At 35.9% G+C, this 23,005-nt stretch overlaps 1 pseudogene; it reads right to left on the reverse strand.

The window, feature by feature from the left end:
• Window positions 1-20,946: 20,946 nt before the first annotated feature.
• LOC115511214 lies at window positions 20,947-21,862 on the reverse strand (annotated as a pseudogene).
• Window positions 21,863-23,005: the final 1,143 nt, after the last annotated feature.

The raw sequence follows: 23,005 nt of genomic DNA on the forward strand, positions 1-23,005 counted from the left end.
AATTCACAAATAGATATAGCACCAAATCTTATTTCCCAATTTATATGCTTTTTATTCTTGACCTTGTACTGATTTGGATTCCAGTACAATGCTACATACAAATAGAGACAGTGGTTATCCCAAACTTGTTCTGAACCATAGGGTGCAAATGTTGAATATGCCAATGTTATGTATCAAGGGGCTAAAGGATCTTTTTTTAATAGATGGTCTTTAGCAGATTAGGTTCCCTTCCTTTCCTAGGGTCCTGAAGGGAGGAAAATTTGTATTTACATGTGAATTTAGTGAACATTGAATTTAGTCAGCATTTTCTCTGTATGTATTTAAATTACTGTGTTTTTCTCCTTTATTCTGTTAATATACTAAATTTATTGACTAACATTCTATTACTCAAACAACCTAGCATTGCAAGTATAAACTTCTCTTGGTCATGATATTTTATCCTTTTTATATATTTCTGGATTTATTTTGCTTATGTTTTGTTGAGATTGTTATGGTATGTTTATTAGCAGCATTAGTCACTAATTTGTCCATTTAATTTAAAATAATAAAATTTGTTTGCATAGAAATTTTAATAATTTTCCTATTCTTTTAAAGTCTTTAGGAACTATAGTGATAACCTCTTTTCTGTCCCTAATATTGGCAATTTGTATTTTCTGTCTTATTTCCTTCATCAATCTAGCTACCAGTTGTCAATATTCAAAGAATCAGATTTTGGCTTTGTTAATTTTCTCTCTTGTATGACTTTTTTACTTGACTTTAGCTCTTATTTAGCTTTTATTTTTATTATTCACTTTCTTTTTGAGGTACCTCAGGCTCGGGGTTTTTAAAATATTATTGTTTCCCTCTTTCATTTAGAGTGGATGCTTTTTATTGATCTGTCTTCAAGTTCATTGATTTTTCCTGTCATCTCTATCCTTCTATTAAACAATTTAGTAATTTTTTTTTCAGCTACTGTAATCTTATGTTTTAAAACTTTGGCTTTTTGAATTTTTTTTAATTCCCTCCTGAGATTTATTTTATTTCTTCACTTAATATATATAAAACATAAAAAATATACATAGCTATATACACATACAATACACTATATATGTGTTATGTATATACAGAATACAACATATGTATGCTATACACATACAAAAGACAACTAATACCAATTCCTAGATCAATCAGATGTTGCAAAGAACTTCAAAGCTGCTATTATAACTATGTTCAATGAGGTAAAAAATATACATAGCATGTAGTTAAAATAGCTGCTTTAAAGTCTTTGCCTGATAATTACATCTGACTGATCTAGGGTTGGTATTAGTTGTCTTTTCTTGTAAAGTTCTTTTATAATTTTCCATTGTAAATTACATCCACTGCATACCATGTACTTCCAGATTGTGTGTTGGATGCTGTAAATTTGTGTTGTGGAAATTCTGGATTTTCTCACTACCTGGAGAATACCCATCTTTTGCTTTAGCAGGGAATGCACTTAGATCCTATTGCATCTTTTCACAGTTGGTGTGGCTGCAGCTCAGTTCTCAGCTCCGTTCTTCCTGCCTTGGCTGCAAATACTTTCCCTTTTCTGCACACAGGCATGGTTTAGGCATCTTAGAGATTTGGGCTGAATTTAAAACATATTTGGGTTTGGGGGTGCCTGGGTGGCTTGGTCAGTTAAGCATCTCAATCTTGATCTCAGCTAAGGTCATGATTCATGGTTCAGGGGATCAAGCCCCATGTTGGGCTCCATGCTGACAGCTCTGAGTCTGTTGGGATTCTCTCTCTCTCTCTCTCTCTCTCTCTCTCTCTTTCTCTCTGTCTCTGCCCCTTCCCCACTCATGCTTGCGTGCTATCTCTCTCTTTCTCAAAATAAATAAACTTTAGCAACAACAACAGCAACAACAACTCAAAGAAAAACATATTTGGGTTTTATTTTCCCACTGGTTCTGTCTATTTGGAGGCTCACACATAGCTCTCTGGTGAAGGTAGCCCCTGAGGCTTTGCCCTGGTTCCTTCAGCCAGAAATATACTCGGTTCTGTATTAGAATTTTAGGCACCATTATGTGGTCACCATGATGACTGTGTTGCCCTTGGGGCAAAGATGTAAAAATCGGGGTACTGGTGCCATGGCAATTGCTTGCTCCACATTTAGACTCCTTTCCAAAATTTGCCTTAAAAAAATCAGATTCCAGATTCCTCAGGCAATTGCCTTTCTGTAATTTGTTTAGAGGTCGCAGCTGTTATTTGCAGAAGGATCACTGAGACAGGCACACTCTTCCACAGGGTTGGGCTTCTAAACCTACCCAAATTTCTCTTTCTTGAGCTCTCCTCTCAGAGGTGGCTTTTATTGGACCAGCTGGTTTTGTGTTTTTGCCCCATTCTGGAGCCTCTGTTCCCTTCTCCCACTGCTGCCTGTCAACTTCCTCACTGCAGAGATTCAAAACTATTTGCATTGTCTAGAAAAGATGCAGTCAGTGCAAAATGTTAATGAGACATAAGGAATTTAATTTAAAAAATTTTGAAGACTTTATAAGTGAAATTGGGGAAGTGTCAATATCATTGATTGCTTAACACACTTAGCACCCCTCCTTTGATATGTTTTCCTTCCCAACTGCCCCCTTTCCACACTGCCATTAGTTCTTCTCTTCTTGGTTTTGCCATTCAGATCTTCCTTGGAGTACTCTTTCCTCTAGCTTCTGAATTTTACTCTTTCCTCTCAACATCAACTTATTACTTTTAAATATTTAGTGAGAAACATCCAATGTATACAAAAGTAGAAAGAATGCTATACTGAACCACATATATACATCTCCCGACCGCAACAATTATTATTCATGGCTGTCTTGTTTAATTTATAACCGCATTTACTTCCTTGCTCACACCAGCTTGTTTTGAGCAAATCCCAGACATCATATTATTTTATTCATAAAAATTCCAGTTTGTTTCTTTAAAGAACTCCTAAAAATAGCTATAATATCATTGTTACCCACAAAGGACAGATAATAATTCCTTATTATTATTAGATATCCATTATTTGCTACTCAAAGTTCTCTGAATGTCTTGTAAATATTTGAAGTTCATCTTAATCAAGATCTAAATAAGGTCTATCGATTGTAATTGTAATTACCATGTTGTGGTTTTTTTTTTTTTTTTGCTATTTGAGAAAGTTTGTATTTTTATTCTTGATTCAAATTTTCCTAGTAGTACCTTTGTTGAAACTATTATTCTCTTCCTTAGTGCTACAGCCTATGAGTTCCATATAAAATCAATATTGATATTAAATACTATTCCTCTCATTTTCCTCTCTTTCCCTGTCCCTCTAAACCATCCCCCCACCCAAAATCCTACAAACCCCTCTTTGTCACCATCTGCCCTGTCATTAGGACCTTGTCCATTCCCAGTTCTACTGAAAACGTACATCGTTTGTGTCCTGCTCCATCCATTCCTGTATTCCAATTTTCAAGCTAATACCCACTTAATCTATCAGAGGACAAAGTTATGACTCTACAGACAGTGTTTAAAGACTCCCCTTTTTCCTCACTCTCTTGCCCCTGGAAACCACTATTCTACTCTCTATTTCTATGAGTTTGGCTTTTTTTTTTTTTAAAGATTCCACATATAAGTGAGATTATACTATGCTTGTCTTTCTCTCTCTGACATTTCACTGAAGAGAAGTTTGTCTTAAACTCAAAGGGTGATTCTGAATATAAGAATTTCTTTCTCGGAGACAGGCTAGTATAATGCCCATTTGGCATACAGAGCTTTGCAATGACTTTCAAATCACAGGGGATATATATTTTGTTTCTTTTGCATGCTATTAAGCTCAAAAGAACTGTTGGTCAACAATATACAACCAGCTGACAGCATGCATGTATGCGACAGTAAATTCAAACCTTTAAATTTCCAATATTTAGCTAAAGAATGAAAGTCATCTGATGATATATCCCCTTGTGGTCATTTGATAACTTTATGTACACATCAAAATTGCTTTTATTCATTAAAAAATAATGAGATTCTGTCTAGATAGAAAGCATGTTATTCTTGGCTCTTTGACATTTAAGGTCCTTAATTTAAATTCAGAAAGTACTTTTACTTCCTTTGAAGACTCATCAGCTGTCAATAGCCTCTTACATTCTCCTTTCTAGTCACATATGAGTGTATTTCATTCATTTGTCTTAAATTCCTACACATTCTTAAGCATGTGGAAAATTTCTAGCCTGGACTTAAAAGTCACTTTCTCTGAAAAGGAATGACTTTCCCCTGTCTGTGTTTCCTTTGGAAATCATTCATATGGTTGGCAGAAAAGTGTAGTAGTTGTGCTCTGGAGTTATACAGGTCTGGATTTGAATCCCTGTGTTATCATTTACTAGCTGTTTGATATGGAGCCAGTTATACAACTTTTCAAAGTATCTCCTCCCCTGTGAAATGGAGGTAATAATGCTTAGTTCATTGGATTGTTGTGGCACTTAAATGAGATAATGTATATAGACTGCTTATTCTAGCTCTTGACATATAAATTTTGTAAGTGCTAGTTGTTTTTGCTATTATTTCTATTGGTATTGTTATTGGTAAGTGCTAGTTGTTTTTACTATTATTACTATTGCCATATCAGGTATTTCATGATATTTTCCTTCAGTACTGTCCCCAGATGATGAGTTCTTTTGGAATAAGGACCATTTCTTATTCAATTTATCATACATTCTATCTTACACATAGTCTTGCATATAGATGGACAATAAGTAAGCATTCAGTAGATTTTTGCCAAATAAGTTATTTAACTGTGTTACCAGTTATTACTGTTCGTTTAATGTAGTTCATCATGTTATTACAAATAATTTTTTTAGCAACCATTGGTGATTTCACATAATACTATTTGGGTTTAGTATACATGTTTTATTTATGAATACCATTCTGATATTTGAGGATTATTATGGAAAATAATGGCACAGATATGTTTTTTAAAATGCTTAAAAAGACTTTTAAATAAGAATAAAAAACTCTCATGAATGATTATAATTTCAAGTAGGGAATAAACAGTGAAACTCAGTTCACTCAGTGGCTAGCAGAGAGAATTAAAGGTTTATACAATCACTGAAATGGCAGGGGGAATAAATGTCTCTTTTTTAAAGGGAGTCATGGGAAGAACACAGACCATTACCCCAGCTTCTGTGGCACCATGGTGAGTGACTCTCAGGAGAAGCCTTGGAAGCCAAGAGAAGCTACTAACTAATGATTTGTGGTGTCTTCTCTTTGGAGAATAATGAGTTTCCCTTATCTTCTGCTTTCCAAATATTGTATATGTCCCTTTTATTCAATAATTCTAAGGGCAAGGGAATTCTGGGACATGCAGTTTTAAATTTCTCCCTTGAAATGCAGAAGCCAACACATTGCTAACTTGCACCAGGCAATTCACTTTCAACACATTTTCTAGAGTAAAAAAATAAAGTGAAAAACCAAAATATTTAAGAATAATGATTTATATGTGGAAGTTATAATCCATTGTCTGGTGGCTCCAATTTGTTTTTTCATGCACCAGCCTCTTCTTTCTATTTCGGTTTCAGGTGTCACTATTGCTTCTAGAATCCTAGGAAGAGCTCACTGCTGAGGCAATACTGGAGGATACGTTTTTCACATTATAATGTTACTGATTTAAAATGCTGCCCACCACTGGTTATTTTCCATATTTGAATGGCAAAAAAAAATTGGATATGCTTATGCCAAATGCATAGCATTTTGAGAGCAGAGAGTAACTAAGCATCACCAATTTCTATCAATTTCTTCTACTATTTCTGAAAGTCATCACCTTTTCATGGCCACCAACACCACACCCCTAATCCAAATAACCAATAGCCCGGACAGTTGTTGAAATTTTTTAACGTGTATTCATGCATCTTTTTTGCACATACATATTTGTTACAGTAAATTTTTCCATGTGAAAATCTTATCGCCTAATTTTTGTGTAAAATAACCTTTAAAGTCACAATATATTTCCATTAAAAATAAAATGAATTATTTTTTGGATAAAATTAAGACAAGATATTAACAAAACATGCACAAAAAATTTAAGAAGAAACAAAAATTCTATTACAAAAGTGTCCATTGCTAAAACTGTAGTGTATATATTTTTAAATGTTTTTCTATATTTTTCTGTACACTAACACATGCACACATTTCCAAATTAGGCAGTAGTAGTTAATATATTCCTCTGGAAAGTCAACCTATATGTTTACACTTAGCAATTCATTATGAATATTTTCTGTGTCAATAGCTTATAAAATGAAAATCACAATGTTTGATGGCTATATACTTCATACTGTCAGATCATAGGGTCTTTTGCATTTTTTTTGTCATTTTAAACAATATTTTAAGTAGCATGTGCAAACGTACAGAATGATGAATGAACACGATATTGAAGAATTGTTGGCAATATGTATGTAACTTTATTATGTTTTATGGAAGGTAGGATTAGGATATTGATGAAAGTAGAAAAATAAGTTGCAACTAAATAGTGAAGAGCTTATTTGCTATAAAATTGAAGAATATGAAAAAGGTTAAGTGTGATTTATGTTAATCTTGGGTATAATTTTTTCCCAATAATGTAAATGCATAATTTTTTCATAAAATGTATTCTTGCTTTGAGTTGTTATAATTTCAGTCATGTAAATTTCTTATGAAGGTGAAATTCTCATAAAGTAAAAGTAACCATTTTAAAATGTGTAATTCATTGGCATTTAGCACATTGATAATGTTATGTAGTCAGCATTTAATATCAAGTTCTAAAACATTTTCATCACCTTAAAAGAAAACTCCAAATGTATTAAGCAGTTGATTCCCATTTTCCCTGACCCCTGGTATCTGGCAACTATCAATTTGCTTACTATCTCTGTGGATTTCCAGGTTTTGATTTTCACATAAATGGGATCATGTAATATGTAGTCTTTCACTTACCATAATGTTTTAAAGGTTCATTCATATGATAGCATATATCAGTAGTTGGCTTATTTTTCATGGGTGAATAATATTCCATTGTCTGTATATACCACATTTTATTTATTCATCCATCTGTTGAGTGAAATTGCTGGATCATATTGCAATTCTATGTTTAATTTTTTGAGGAACTACCAAGATGTGTTTCACAATAGCTGAGACATGTACATTTCCACCAGCAGTGTAAGAGGGCTCCATTTTCTCCATTCCCTCACCAAGTTTTGTTATCCCCTTCTTTTTAAATTATAATCATCTCAGTGGTGTAAATTGTATCTCACTGTGGTTTTTATTTTCTTAATTACTGATGATGTTGAGTGTTTCATAGTCATTTACATATTTTATTTAAAGAAATGTCAATTCAAGTACTTTGCCCATTTTTAAATTGAGTGGTTTGTATTTTGTTGTTGAGTTCTAAGAATTCTTTATATGTTCTGTATTTAGACCCTTATCATGCATACTATTTAAAAATATTCCCTCTCATTCTGTGGGGTGTCTTTCACTTCCTTGATAATGTCTTTTGATGCATGAAAGTTGTACATTTTATTAAAGTATAGTGTATCTATATTTTCTATTGCTGCTCTTGCTTTTTGGTGTCATATGAAGAATCTATGACCAATCCAGCATCATTAAGATTTACAGTGTGCTTTCTTCTAAGAGTTTAATAGTTTTAGCTCATGCATTTGGGCCATTGATCCATTTTTAGTTAATTTTTATAGATGGTGTGAGGTTGAGTATAAATTCATTCTTATGCAGATGAGGAGCCTGTTTCTCAGCACTATTTGTTGAAAAGACTATTCTTTCCTCATTGAATGATGTCAGCACTCTCATTTAAAATCATTTGAGTTTATTTCTGGGTTGAATGAATGAATGAATGAATGAAATTTATTCCATTGGATTACAGGCCTATCCTTACGCCAGTTATGCAATGCTTGATCACTGTTTGTTGCTTTGTGGTAAGTTTTCAAATCATAAGTGTGAGCCCTCCATCTTGGTTCTTTTTCAAAATTATTTTGGCTCCTCAGAGCCCTTTGTAATTTGGTAGGAATCTGAAGAGTAACTATTCTTTTCTACAAAAAGTCCATTGGAAATTTAATTGAATCTGTAAATTCCTTAGGGTAGTATTTTGATCTTAACAAGATTGTGTCCCAAACACACACCAGATACATTTACATTATTTAAGTTTTCTTTAATTTATTTCAGCAGTGCTTTTGAGTGGGCAAATCATCCACTTCCTAGGCTACATTTATTCCTAGATGTTTTATTCTTTTGGATGCTGTTATAAACACAATTGTTTTCTTAATTTCCTTTTCAGATTGTTCATTACTGGTGTTTAGAAATGAAACTGACTTTTGCATGCTATAATTTGGCTTAATTTATTTATTAGCTCTTATAGTCTCTATGCATTTATATTCCAGATATAAGCTCATGACATCTGCAGATAAGGATGCTTTTGCTTTTTCCTTTCCAATTTGGATGTTTTTAGTTTTTTTCTTGCCTAATAACCCTGGAAAAAACAAGCATTCTTGTCTTGTTCCTGATTTTAGAGGGAAGGCTTTCAGATTTTCACCACTGGGCATGAAGTTAGTTGTGGATTTTTCATTAATGTCCTTTCCAGATTGAGGAAATTTCTTTCTATTACTAGTTTAAGTGTATTTATCATAAAAGATTGTTGGATTTAATAAAATTCTTTTTCTGCCTCAATTGGGTGATTATTCTATTTAAAAAATTGATTCTCTTAATGTGATATATCACATGGTTTAATTTTCATGTGGTGAACCACCCTTGCACTCATGGGATAAGTCTTATTTAGTCATTGCAAAGGCTTGAATGTTTGTGTTCCTCCTCATCCCCAAGTTCACATGTTGAGACCCTAATCTCTGGTATTGGGAGGCAAGACCTTTAGGAGGTAGTTATAACATGATGGTGGAGCCCTCATGAATGGGATTAGCATCCTTACAAAAGACACCAGGGAGCCGGCTTTCTGTCTCAGTCTGTTTTCCACTGTGTGAGGGTACAATGAAAGATGCCCATGTACAAACCAGGTCCCCATGTACAAACCAGGCACAAACTTGGTCCCCACCAAGAAACTGATCCTGAGGGCACCCCAATCTCATACTTCCAACCTCCAAAACTGTGAGAAGCTACCCAATTGATTGTATTTTGTTATTGTGGCCTGGGCTATGATAATTGTGCTATTAATATTTTTAATATACTGCTGAATTTGCTTTGCTAGTATTTGGTGAGTATTTTTATATCTATATTTATAAGGGATTTTATTTGTAGTTTTCTTTTCTTAGGCTATCTTTGTCTGACTTACATATTAAGATAATGCTGTCCTCATAGAATTAGTTAGGAAGAGTGCTCTCTTCCTCTGTGTTTTAGAGGAGTTTGAGAAGACCTGGTGGTAATTCTTCCTTACCTGGTAATTGGAAGAATTGGTAGAATTCTTCAGGATAGCCATCTATTCCTGGGGTTTTCTTTTTTGGGAGTTTTTTGATTACCCATTCAATCCCTTTACTGGTTATAGGTCATATGGATTGTTTTTTCTTTAGTTTGTTTATGTAGTTTGTGTTTTTCTGGAAATTTGTCCAATTCATCTGTGTTGGTAAACAGCCACTTATAATGTTCTCTTATAATTCTTTATATTTCTATTTACACAAGTTTGGTAGTAATGTTTCCACTTTCACTTCTGATGTCAGTAAGTTTAGTCTTCTCTGTTTTTTTCCTAGTCAGTATAGCTAAGTGCTTTTCATTTTTAGTGATCTTAAAAAAAACAAAAAACAAAAAACTTTTGTTTCTATTATTTTTGATTGTCTATTTCATTTATCTCTGATCTTTTATTATTTCCTTCCTTTTGCTGGCTTTGGTTTTAATTTGTTCTTTTTATAGTTCCTTAAGGTGTAAAATTAGATAATCAGTTTGAGGCCTTTCTTCTTTTTTACTGTAGGTGTTTATAGCTCTAAATTTCCCTGTGAACCCTGCTTTTGCTGCATCCCATAAATTTTGTCACATTGTGTGTTCATTTTCATTCATCTGAAAGTATTTTATGATTTCTCTTTGTGATTTCTTCTTTGATTCATTGGTGGTTTAAGAGAATATTGTTAATTTCCACACACTTGTAAATTTTTTGGAGTTCCTGGATTGATTTCTATTTGCATTTCATTGTTGCTGGAGAAGATTCTTTGCATGATTTCAGTATTTTTACATTTATCTAGGCTTATTCTGTGACCTAATATATGGTCTAACCTCAAGAATGTTCCATGTGTCCCATTATTTTTGGAAAAAGGCAAAGATTTTAACATGTCCTACCAAAACAAATAACCTGGCTCCTAACCATTCCTCTAGCCTTATTTTGTAGCTAACTCTCCTTATGCTCATTACTTCTGCCAAACCACTGTCATTTATGCCCTCAGATTTGCCCAGCCTCCTCTCACTAAAGGACTTTATACAGGCTGTTGCTTCTTCCTGGCATGCTGTTTCTCCCCCAAGCTAACATCCACATTATAGCCTCTTTATTGAACCACATTCTTCTCTTTAATAGAGCATTTCACAGTTGAAACATTAACATTTATTTCTTATTCTTATTAATGCCTATCTTCTCCAATAGACTCCAAACTCTGTGATAGAAGGAACCAAGTTTATTTTGACTATTATTTTGTCTCCAGAAGCTAGTGCAGTTCTTGGCATATAATAAGTTTTCTATAGGTATTTATGGAAATATATATAAATGGAAGTAAATGATGTGAATCTTCAATCCTCAAATCACACCGACTATTCCAATTTTATTTAAGTCTGGTTACTAAACCGAAACAGCCTATACTAAAGGAGGAAGTCTAAATGAGTAAATTGGCAGCCATTATTCAACACATTCTTAGAATTAATATACAACACTTTGTCTGCTCCACTTGGGAAGAATGATTTCTTGATGGTACCACTCACTGAGTTATTTGATATGTTACATTTATTCTTATGGAAAATTTAAATGCCTATAATGTGCTAAACATTAGACATAGCATATAAAAGACAATTTGATAGTACATTAAATGTTCAGTCTTTCTCTCCTCATTTTAATTCTCTAATCAAAGCATTTATGAACTATTATCAGAGTTAATATAAAGGAGATAATTTTTGGATTTCTTTGAAACTGAAAAAATCATGAATTTTATCTTTGTGCCATGGAATACAAAGATATAATTAGGAAGCACTTTGCAAATAATCTAATACTCCCTCCTTAATTTACAAATAAGAAAGTTGAGGTTTAGACTGATTAAGTAATTAATTGAAGTCTCATATCTGGGAACTTAATCCCAAACTTCTAAAATCCTTAAGAGGACTTATTCCATTATAACATGTTGTTATCATAATATTTCTCAATTCATTCAATGCTTATTTATAAGAACTACATTTTCAGGGCACCGGGGTGGCTCAGTTGGTTAAGTGTCCAACTTGGGCTCAAGTCATGGTCTCACAGTTCATGAGTTCAAGCCCCATATTGGGTGAGCTCAAGCCCCACTTTGGGATTCTCTCTCTCTCCCTTTCTCTCTTCCCCTCACTCATGTGCTCTCTCTCTCTCAAAAATAAATAAATTAATTAAAAAAAGAAGTTTAATTTCATTATACTAAAAATGCAGCTGCAGGGTGCCTGGGCGGTTCAGTTGGTTCAGCATGGGACTCCTGATTTTGGCTGAAGTTGTGATCTCTGGGTCATGAGATTCAGCCCCGGGTGGGGCTCTTCCCTGACTGTGGAGCCTACTTGGGATTCTCCCTCTTTCTCTGCCCCCTCCTCCACTCATTCTCTATCTCTCTTTCTCAAAATAAATAAATAAACATTAAAAAAAATAATGCAGGAGCTTCTGGTTTGAGCCCCGAGGCAGTAATACATATCAGACTTGTCTTCCAACTACAAAATAAAACAACCTCGTTTAGTCATGGGAGGAAAGACAGAGCTGGGGTCCTTGGGAGAAGAGAATCTCATGAGACAAATTTCCCCTGTCTCTGGCTTTCTTACTAGGGGTACTTCCTAAGCCATTCCATAGGGAATTCAAACCCAGAGTCTAGTGGCAATACTGGGTGGAGGAAACACAGAATAAAGTTCAGGGCCAATGAAGTGGCTGGACTATGAGGAACATAGTATAAAGAAGAAGGTGTCCAGAGGGTAAGTTCAGTATAGGAGTGGCCTTGAGTCTTTGCCCAAATACTAAGTGCTATATACATGGGATGCGATTCCCTAAAGTTCAGCAGGGAAGAGCTACTGGGGTTGGCAGGGTCACATAATGCTGGCAGACATGAGAGAGCGGCCCCACCAGAATGAACATGGCAGACATCCAGGTGAGAGCACAGTAAGGCCAGAGCACAGGGCTACACTAGCCATACAGTAAAGGACACAAGCATGAATAGAATGAAGCTGATCAACCAGTGAATGACTAAAACAAAGCTCAATATTTTCCATAGGAAGCTAAGATAATTCAAACTCTCTATAACAGAATATCTACAATTTTCAGAAAGCCATAGAAAATGACTATACTAAGAGATGTTGGAATTATAAGGTAAGGGCTTCTAAACAATTATTATCAATATATTCACAATTTAAGGGAAAGGGGGATAAAAAGAATGACACATGGGGACTCAGCATAGAAATTCACATTTAGAAAAAGAACAAATGGAAATTCTGCATCAGCAAAATACAATATCTGCATTGAAAATTTTTTCTGACAGGCTAACAATAGATTAGATAGTACAGAAGATGGATTAGTGGGATTTGAGATGGGATAATAAAAACGGAAGCAAAGAGGGGCACGCCTGGGTGGCTCAGTGGGTTAAGTGTTTGACTCTTGATCTCAGCTCAGGTCATTATCTCAGGGTTCATGAGTTTGAGCCCTGGGGATTCTGTCTTTCCCTCTCTTTCTGCCCCTCCCCCACTCTTTCTCTCACTCTCTCAAAATAAGTAAATAAATTTAAAAAAATGACTGGAAAAGTCAATGGCACATGGTCTATCATATTTGTGGTCAGGGTGCCAGAAGGAGAGGAGAGCGAAATTGGGGTCAAAAAAATCACAGAAATAATGACTGAAAAAATTCCAGATTTAATGAAAAAGATAAACCTGTGGCTTTAAAAATCAGGAAAACAGAAAACAAACCATGTCATTTCAGACTAATAAAAACCACAGACAAAAAAGGAAATCTTAAAAGCAGTCAGAGAAATAAACCACATTGATGTTGAATATGGGGAACAATGATAAAAGTAGCTGCTAAAATTTCATCAGAAACAGAACAATCAGGAATAAAGTAGAATGACTCCTTTAAAATGGCATTACTAACCTGGAATTCTCTGTCTTACAAAAATGACTTACAAAAATGAAGGCAAAATAAGCATATTTTAGGTAAACCAAGGTTGTTGGATCATTTGTCTTTGGGAGACTTCCGCTACAAGAAATCCACAAAGTTCACTAAAGGCAAGGGAAATAATAACAAATTTAAACTCAGATCTATGGAAGCCAGCAAAGAGCACTACAAATGACAAATATGCAGCAAATACAGACTAGTCCTTTTTCTTATTTCTGACTGTCTTTAAAGGAACACTGATTATTTAAAGCAAACATTAAATGCTATTCTGGAGCTTATAATATAGGTAGAGATAAAATATGTATATGAAAGATAAAAGAAAGTGAGCTGCTATAAAGTTTTTAAGTTATAGCAATAATATTAATTAAAGGCAAAGTGTAATAAGTTAAATATGCATGTTATAATGTCTACAACAATTCAAAAATTTAAAACAAAGAAGTATAGCTTAAAAGCCAATAAAGGTCATAAAATTAAATATTAAAAATTGGTTCAAAGAAAGCGGGGGAAAGAGAAAAGAATAAATAAATATAAAACAGAATAGAAAAATGGTAGACTTAAAACAAGACATATAAAAATTACATTGAATACAAATGGACAACATACAGCATTTTAATTTTTTTCAACATTTTATTTATTTTTGAGAGACAGAGAGAGATAGAGTATGAGTGGGAGAGGGGCAGATAGAGAGAGAGACACAGAATCCGAAGCAGGCCCCAGGCTCTGAGCTGTCAGCACAGAGCCAGATGCACAACTCCATGAGATCAAGACCTGAGCCAAAGTCAGATGCTTAACTGACTGAGCCACCCAGGCACCTCTATATACACCATTTTGAAATCAGTGATTATCAGACCGGATAAAAAGCAATTAAATGCTATTTGAAAATATATATGTAATTTATTTTTTTTTTATTTTTTTAACTTTATTTATTTCGAGAGAGGGAGAGAGAATATGAACAAGGGGGGTGCAGAGACAGAGGGAGAGAGAGAATCCCAAGCAGGCTCCGCACTGTCAGTGCAGAGCTGGACTCGGGGCCTGAACCCATGAACTGTGACACCATGACCTTAGCTGAAATAAAGAGTTGGAAGCTTAACTGACTAACCCAAGCACCCTTGAAAATATATAGTTTAAGTAAAAAGACACAGATTGTCAGGAGTAAAATGATGGAAAAAATACCATGCAAAAACCAACCATAACAGTTTTGGACTGATTCATTGCTTTAAGACAAATTAGCATTCACAACAAGAAAAATTCCCAGAGAGAGACATTTCATAATTATAAAAGGGCCATTAGTAAAAACAAGAAAAAATTCCTAAATGTGTAAGCACCTATAGTAACATATGCAAACAGGCAGGAAGAAAGCGTAGATAGGTCTACAAGGAGAAACAGACAAATTTAAAAATGAGGTTTTTTACACCCTGTTCTCTGTAATGAATGAAACAAGTAGACAATAAATTTAGTAAAGAATATGAGAATCTGAACCACACTACCTACCACCTTGACCTAACTGAAAACTATCCACAGTATATTCTTTTCTGTTTTAGAAGGAGACGTCATATGCTAGGACATAAAACCCAACTCGGCAAATTTAAAAGGATTGAAATCATACAGAATTTGTTTTCTGCTCATAGCAAAATTAAAATAAACACAATAACAGGAAGATAACCTGGGAAATCACCAAATAATAATAATAACACACTTCTAAGTAAACTATGGTCCAAAGAAGAAACCACAGGAGCAATTAAGAACATATTTTGAATTCAAAGAGAACTAAAACTCAACCATATCAACATTACATTTGAAATTTATGTTTTTAAATGATTAAAACAGAAAAAAATTAAGATAAACTATCTTAACAATCTAGGAGAAGAGGAGATAAAACTCAACATAACTAGAAGGGAAAAGTAATAGGGATAAGAGGAGAAAACCCCAGAGTTTTCTCCATTGGTTTACATACCCTCCCACCCCTGTCTCTGTGTTCTGTCTGAGTCACTTTGGTGGGTAGATTCAACCAAATACAGGAAGACCACCAGTCAGGTGTCTCTGCACAAGTTCATCATCCATTTCTACCTCTCCTTTTGGATTTTCAAATATAGAAGAAACCTCCCCAAACATCCAGTTTCTTTAAGGGCATGGATTCAACCAACAGATCATCCTGCCAAGGATCACCTCATCTAGGCTGGCAAAGGCTGAAGCCCCACTGCCTTCTCTCTGCAGCTTGTCTGTTGACTCTTGCTGATATCAGAGCCCATAAACATAGGAAATGACTTGAGGCTGGAGAATGGTGATTGTCTCCTCAGCAGATGCCCTGGTGGCAGAGGACTAGAGTCTAGGTTTCCTAGCTTCTGGTTTGGCAGTCTTGTTAGTACATTTCTGGTTTTGAGTCAATAGTGCCCCTGTGTGCCATAGTAACAATAAGATAGTTATTAACTACGTTATCCTTCCCTGATCCAGTAGTGACGTGCCTTAATTTACACCTGACAAGTGAATATTAATGTTTAATTAATTGATGGATTGTAAACAATAATTTAATATAGGAAATTAATGTAATTATACATTAATATAATAAATTCATGAATGTAATGTTAAATCAGTTAAGCACAAGTGCTCTTTCTAAGGGGCCTTTAAGGAGAGACACAAAATGTAGAAGTTTCTGTAAAAGGCCCTAGAAATGTTTTGTGGGAAGAAAGGGACATGCTTCTTGGGGTGGCCCTGGACTCCAGGACTCAGGAAAATTCCATCTGTTGGAAGGAAGATGTCTTGTTTGGATGAAAACTACAAACCAAATGAGCCTTACACTGACTGCATGCTGTCCTACAGAGCAGTGGAGGAGGCAGTGCTTCAGATGGAAATAGAAAATTTTGCTACATGAAGTGAACATCAAGAAGACAAAATAATTCTATTGGAATGATAGAGGAGAAACATTAGTCTAGAAGTCTGAACACCTGAGCCTGAATCTTTTTGGGTCATGTTTGACATGTCACTTTATCTCTGTGATCCTCCCTTTCTGCATTTGCAAAGCAAGCGTTACCGGTTCAGACTCCTCCAGGTCTGTGGGGAAATGACTGTATGAAAGTTAAATTCAGCTCCATTTGACAACAGACAAAACAGTCTCATTAAGTGATTATGGGATGACTTATGTTGGACAAGTTTTAGTCTGTTTATTCATAAGTTGGATTTAATACTTCAAAAGTGATGCCAATTATGGTCATGTCTGAATATAGTGTTTAGATTTTTTTTCTAGCATCAGTTGGAGATAAAGAATGTAACCTCTGCCCTAGCCCCGCTCCCTACAATTTCTGAAAGGGTGGGGGGTAAAGAGAGTATTTTGCAAACCTTAAATCTTTGACTGACGTTTTGGCACTGCAGGAATTTCTCCAGCCTGGTATGAGAAACTATTTAATATAAGGGAAGCCTCAGGGGACATTCTAGGATAAGTGGCTATGCCTCAGGAATATTTGTACCCAAGCTCAGAAGCTGCATTTGAACAAATTTTAGGTTTGTTTTGTCCTATGAGAAAGAGCCACAATTAGCCTCTTGAGGCTTCCCCAGCTTCACACAACTTCAAACCCATTTTTTCCTTGCTCTGGATCTTCTCTAGTGCCGTGGCCATGGGTAACTTTAGGCTTTTAAGCATGTGGGACTATGGAGTCACCACTGACTCATTGACTGTGGATCAGGCCCCAGTGGACAATTTTCCCCCTTTCTTACCTCGGGGGAGGCAGATATATTTCAGAAACTCCTGCAAGATGGAACAATGGTAACAGGAGCCAACTCCATTAATCATTGTATTAGCTTTACCCGCTGTCCATAGTTCCATCCCCCATCCTTATTTCTGCTTTTGTGAATTACTTTCCTAAATAACCTACCTGTACAAAACCTTCCTCTTGGGTTTCTTTGTGGGAAACCTCAATGTTATTAAAAGTCTAAAATATTTCACTAACACAGGCATCTTTATCATAGTATTCCAGCTGTCCATCTAAAATGTGTGGTTTTACTTTGGCCCTGATAATGACACAAAGTAAAACTCATAATTCACTGAGACAATGGTGATTCTTTTGGTGGGGAGGGTGTATTCCTATCCACTTCTGAGTGAAAAGGCCTCAAAGAAGGAACAAGGACAAGAGGAAACAAATATCTTCCATTCAAGTTCAGATACCTTCAATTCCAATTCAAATGACTTCCATTCAGATTTGCCCAATTTTCCATCACTTATTTAATACAATTAAGTCATGGCCACATGTCTTAGTCACAAACTTAAAATGAATATTGGAATTAGTTCTTGCTGAGACCTTATTTCAGAACAGGAAGGTTGAGTGTCTCTATAACTAAGTAGCAAATAAATTTCATTATGGAAAACAAAGGCAAATGCTATTTATACTAAAGCCAGAATTAACAAGTATTTCTATTCTGTTATTTTCTCTTAGATGTTTTTAAGTAAAAGACAGAACATATCATAATTAAGAGATTAAAAAATAGACTGATACAAATGCTGTTAAGTGATAGAAATTTTTAGGATACAAGACAAATAATGTATTATTATAAGGATGTAGGTATGAAGTAAAAGTGATGGTCTTTTAAAATAAGATAGAGAAAACTGAAAAATTGAGCACCATTTACCCAAATAATTTCCACCATAATCATATTTGTCATTTTCTAAAATTGTCTCAGTTGTATTTTATCTATAATGGGATGTGGGAATCCAATTTTTGTGAATTCAGTCTTTAAAAAAATCTTCATGTCAGTGGAGATTTTGAGGTCCTGGATAAAAACTATTCAGTTACTTCAGCAAAAAATCGATACAAATAGTGTGTGTGTTGTGTGTTGTGTGTTGTGTGTGTGTAACATAGCAGTTGGCAAATATGGCCCATGGGCCAAATCCAGTATTTGTATGGCCCACAAACTAAAAATGAATTTTACAGATGTTCATTTACAATGAATACTATAATAAAGAATATTAACTTTATTTTCTTCATTTGTTTTAAAGTTTTTATTTAAAAAGATTAAAGCTCTTCAGGCACAACTCCTTCCTAGCACACTTAGGGTTTGATGTGTCAAATGCAATAGAGTGACAACCAATACATCAGGAAGGGATGGGAAACTCCTGATTTCATACTTAAAGAAAAAAGAGACCACTTCAAACAAAGTTAAAAAACATTTAAAAAACATTTCAAAAACATTTCAGAGTAATTGCCAGCATAGTTGTCTTATATTGGCATTCCATTTCTAGCCACCTAATTACTGCACACACAGGATAGAGCTGAGAAATAGTGTCCCAATGCAAGGTACAGGATGAGGTAATTTGCAAGAACACAAAAGTTGCTACTTTGTAAATCCTTGCCCCACCCCCACTCACCTAATCTGGTCTTTTTTTTTTCCATGCTTCTGCACCGACTTCTTAAGTAACATTTTAAGAACCTTTAGATATGTATTTTAAAAGGCATGCCAGTCTTCTGCATTCACCTTCAGTTTCTTGAAAGGTCTGATGTGTGTTAGCAGGCGCAGCTTCTATAACACTCCACATCAGCCTCAGCCACACCTAGATTCTCTGAGTTACAAGGGTGGGATTGGAGTCTTGATTTACAACACCCTTCCCAACCTCAAAAGAATTCATTAGCCCTAAGTGTCCATTCATATCCCAAGCCAGTGCAAATATAATCACAAATTGCATCTCTGGAAAATCCTGTGCTTTTAGCTTCTGCACAAATTCAACATGGCAACTCCTGCAGCATTCTAGGGCATAACCAGGTTTAGAACAGGAAATATCCACTGTAAGTGGCCAAAGGTAAGAAAAGCATCCTGCCACACAGTCAGAACATTTTCCCTGTGGTTGAGAAGCATTTGAAAAGGAGGTTTTAGTTTCCTCTAAAGTTGACCTTTATGTTCACTCAAGCTACCACCTTGATAACATTGCTAGAGCCAAGAAGGGTTATGTGTACCCATGACACCAGGTGAGAAAGGCTTATGAATCTATATAGGTAGAGGAATGGAACTAAGACTCCAGGCCTTAAAGTATGTTGGAAGAATTTTTCTCAGTTCCTATGGGCAGCTATGTTAATGAAATAGTGGCAGAAAATACAGAGCTGAAGGTTTTGCTATTATACTTGGAAAACTAAGCTTCACTTGGGAAAGCACCTGATAACCTTAGGTGGTTGAATTCCAGTGGAAAATCCACTGCACACACACACACACACACACACACAAACAGGAAAACTGGCCACTTCTCCATCCTCAAACCCTGCACTGCTGATACACAAAGTAAATGTGATGGCAAAGTTTCCTTAATCCATAGAGATGCTTTGGTTTGTTGCTTTTTAAAGGCTTTTCAACCCTGCCTGGTACCATGCGTTGAAGCAAGGGTGTATAAAAATGGGGGCCATGGGTGACCTCTACAAAACAGGACTCAAGCCCCTCAGAAGCTAATGTGAGACACCTACCCAGTGAAACCTTTACACAGGGATCTTACCCCTCATCTTGATAATACAACCAAACATGTCTTTACACCAAATAAGATTCTTTACACCAAAGAATTCCAACACTGAAATTTCACATATGGCTGACTTTCATATACGAAGGACAAAGTGTTCTATACATATGGACAGAAAGGGGAGGCAAGGCTGTGAGAAGAGTTTACAGTTTTCCCACAGTGATAGGGCTACCGTTTCAATTTCACTGGAGGTAGGGGCTCTGCTCCTACCTGTTAGATGCATTTACAAGACCATGGGCAGGCCTTCCCACTGGGTGGCTGTGAGGGAAGGACGGAATAGGAGGAAAATAAGGTAGAAGGCTTAAAAGGAAACTCAGTGGGGTCACATCTCCCATCAGTTCTTAAAGCCTTGCTAACTTGAAATCTATGTAGACAATGATTCTTTTGTAAATTTATTTCCTTTGTAAAAAGCAAGAAGTTATGCCTAGTAACTAACAATTCAAAATAGCCAAGTCAGAAAAAACTGAAAAAGATTTTGCCTTCCCCCTCTTACCAGCTGAAGGGCATGTTGGGAAATGAATGAAAGGGGACAGAACTAAGGTGAGGAGACTGGGAAGGAAGGCATTACACTTTTTAAGTAAACTGAAACTAAATTATAAATGAGTTGGAGTTAGGGTTAGGTCAATAAGACATGATTTCTACTGAACAGACATTTTCAGGTCCTGTCTGCCCTTTGGGTAGATTTTCAACATCTCAGTGAAACTAAGACGTGTTTCTAGTGGATTCACCAGGACAACCTCACCAAAGCACCTTTGGAGCACAGTGATATTGGCAGCATTACACTGCTCTTAGAGTTTGAGTCCCCCCTCCCCTCCTTCCTTCCCACCTCCCCTAAAGAAGCTACATTTTTGTAATCTCTGGAGAGGTGCCTAACTCCTCTAAGTGTGGGATGGTAGAGATACAACAGTAGACATGGGAAGAGATCTTTACTCAAATGCAGCCATGGGGGTTGAGGCTATTTTATTGTTGTCCTTTAATGATGAGCAACTGAATGTAGAAGGGAAGAAAAAAATTTATGTATGAAATATTCCACCTGTAGGTAATTTTTTAGGGGATCCCTGAGTTATGAAAAGTTTGAGTTAAAAAAAAAAGAAAATCAGCCTTTATAATTTTTTTTAATGATTTGAACTGTTATAAATCCACAAGCAATGGTTCAGACATGATGCTTCTGAAGTATTGCACTCCTCCCTACCAGGCACAAGTTGCACCAAGAAGAGAATGGACTCCCCTGCCTCTGTTTAGGGATCAGGAGACAGTAGAGGTCAGTACTTCTAAGTGGCAGGAACAAACATCCCAAGGGGATGTTGGCAGCCACAATCACTGGTGAACCTGACAGGGGTCTGAGGGGTGAAGGGGTTGGCACTGAAGAAATCCCTGATATCATATTGGCACTGCTGACAGAGATACTGCCACCCACCCCTCCTTCCCATGTGCTAGATGAGCCCATTCGAGCTTGGTCCTTCATAACAGTGTAGGAATAAGAGTGCTCTATGGCCTCTTTTGTGGTGAGCCATGACGGGAAGTCAGATTGTCAAAGCATTTCCAGGAAATGCAAGGCCTCAGAGCTGACAAGGTGCTGGTTTACACTGTGAACAAAGAATTCCTATTGCTTATAGGAGCATCTGCCCAACATACCATTGAAATGGTATCAACTTCCATGTTGCATTTGTCAATATGGTCATATAAGTCTTCTGACCTCAGAACCTTGGCTATCTTCAACAACTGATTGTAATTGTCACATCCATGGAAAAAATGGCTCCTTCCTTACAGAAGATCATACTTGCCAGCATACAACCCAAGCTCCACATATCTGACTTATGTACAATTGTACATCTTATAGCCTACAGTAGCTCAAGACCTTTGAAGTATCAGGAAGTAATTTGGACATTATAACCTTAATCAGGATGGTAAAACTCAGCCAAACCCCAACGTATTAGCTACAGCTTTCTGGGCTCATGACCAGTCATGATATTATGGAACTTCATGTCTCTGTGCCTAATTCCTACGCTGTGAAGTGGAGTATCATACTCTAGGACTTTCAGAATCTCACACATGTAAAATCAAGAATCAGTCTGTTAACATCTGGTACAATTGCTTGAAGCGTGTGCTGTTCATGTGTTCAAAAACAGAGGCCCAGGGTCTTTTACAACACCTGTCAGTGTAATGATGTTGGGATTGACTCATAAATACTCCAAAATTTTTATTGCATGCTTGATTTTCTTTGTCTTTATTGGATTAAGAATTTTAACAACTTTTTCATTAATGTGTAATATTGATGTTGGCATGGACCCAACATGTCAGACAGGGTGGCCAACAAAGCTGGACTTGACGTTTGCGTTCAGAAGCCTCTGGGGGGCAAGACCTCATTTCAACATGTTTTCTTCACTCTGTGGTGGAAGCGGCAGTGGTGTTTCTGGAGGTTGGCTTTGAACCTCAGTTAACTTTCCTTTTATTCCAAATCATTCTTTTATTAGTAGACATGTTTTACAAAAACTAACTCACATATATGCAAACAAACAAACAAATAAATAAAGTTTGTGGAAATTTATTTTCTTTCTTGTTACATAATAATACCGGCAGATAGCCTTGATTTTGCCTTACCATTTTCAAAGCCTAAAATATTTACTTCAGACCCTTTGCTGAAACAGTGTTTTAAATCCCTACTGTAATAGTTCTTTAAAGATGAAACATTTTTCTGTATATTTGTGAAAAATCACTGTATTCTTTTTGGTGTTTGCAGTTAATATGATTTGTACAATCAAAGTACATTGAATAGAAAACATATCCCCCCACATTTTGGTGTTACCTTTGAGATGTGACCCACACAGCACCAACATGCCCAAATTCCTGGCTTATGATTCCAAGGAACTAAGCAGTTTGATATCATATAAATAAATCTTGCAAAGAAGTCCCTGAATCTGTTTTGGGTTTACTGAAAGGAGTTTATGTATTTTTGTCCCTTCCTAGTGCAACCTATTATTTCTTTAGGGTCCAAATAGTACCTATGCACCAGGAGTTGACATTATTAACTTATTCTTGAATGTATAAGTTAAGGGGCACCTGGGTAGCTCAGTTAAGCATCTGACTCTTGATTTTGACTTACGTCATGATCTCACAGTTTGAGGGATCGACCTCCCCACATTGGGCTCTGCACGGACAGTGTGGAGCTTTCCTGGGATTTCTCTGTCTCCCTCTCCCCCTCCCCCTGCTTG

Source organism: Lynx canadensis, chromosome A3 (assembly GCF_007474595.2).
Source record: "Lynx canadensis isolate LIC74 chromosome A3, mLynCan4.pri.v2, whole genome shotgun sequence".
NCBI lineage: Eukaryota > Metazoa > Chordata > Mammalia > Carnivora > Felidae > Lynx > Lynx canadensis.